This window comes from Cyprinodon variegatus, unplaced genomic scaffold (assembly GCF_000732505.1).
Source record: "Cyprinodon variegatus isolate N-32 unplaced genomic scaffold, C_variegatus-1.0 Scaffold438, whole genome shotgun sequence".
Lineage (NCBI taxonomy): Eukaryota > Metazoa > Chordata > Actinopteri > Cyprinodontiformes > Cyprinodontidae > Cyprinodon > Cyprinodon variegatus.
Window position 1 is genome coordinate 487,645 of NW_015150891.1, and position 1,155 is coordinate 488,799.

Consider the following 1,155-nt stretch of genomic DNA (forward strand, 5'->3'; position numbering starts at 1 on the left):
GGTAGGCCACTAAGCGCTAAGGACCTTGCCCAAGGGTCCACCTTGATGTCCATGCCGGGAGTCGAACTCACGATCATATATGTATATAGTGTATGTGTATAAATCTAGATTTAAACGACTAAAACTTTTTCTTCTGCTCAACTCTATTTTGAAGGTTGGAAAATTAGCAGGCCGAAGTCTTGAATAGTTTAAAGCCTTCAATATTTTTAAGTACTTGTAGCACTCTTTATCTTAGCCTGCATGTCATCATAACTAGGGTTAATTTCTTTCTTGATTTTTTTTTCTGCTTTACACATATTCTGTAAATTAGTTAACATGCTATCAACGCCATATTAAAAATTATACACCTGATATTAAAAAAAATCTCTTTTCTTTTTTTGTTTTGTTTTCTTGCATTTTTAAAGGTTTGTTGCTAATAAATGCAATAATAAATGTTCCTGTTTTTGGTCTAAGGACACGGTGGTGCCTCTTGAATTACTCTTTGTTGAGTGACACAAAATGTTTGAGTAGTGTTTGGTAAAATTAATTGAAGATTTATCTGATAAATAAAATATTCCTTATCATATTGTGTCACCATTTTTAATTCATTTCTTAAATTTCTTTTGATTTATTTTTCTGAGTATCAGTGGTCAGTCTGAGTGACGTCATGGTTAACTGGTCAGAGAGCAAAGCCTTCAATGCTTAAGATTCATTATAATTTAAATAAATGTGGACGTCGTCTGTGTTCATCTATTTAATCCCACTTTTCACTTTTGAGGTTGAGAAAAGTCAAACAGTGTAACGCTCCCTGTCTCCTGGCTAAGGTATTAATATTAAACTCCTGTGTTGTTCATACAATTAATAATAGGTAATGGGGCATGACATGCAGGTTAATGACTAAAGATCAGTTTTACCTGGGTTTGTATTATAGGAATACAGGTAGAGAGAGAGAAAGAAGGATTTTGGGGAGTACTTTTCCTTTAAAGTTGTTTGGAGGAATGACTGAAGTCAAGTCAAGTCAGTCTGATAGCTTGTCTGATTTTCATAGCATAGTTGCTCCCCTCTCTTAGTTTGCTTACATTATGATCTAAACAACCCTGGAGCGGAAGGTCACACGCCTCATTTCACCACCTTATTGAAGCATGGAAATGGGAATCGGGAGATATTTTCACACAG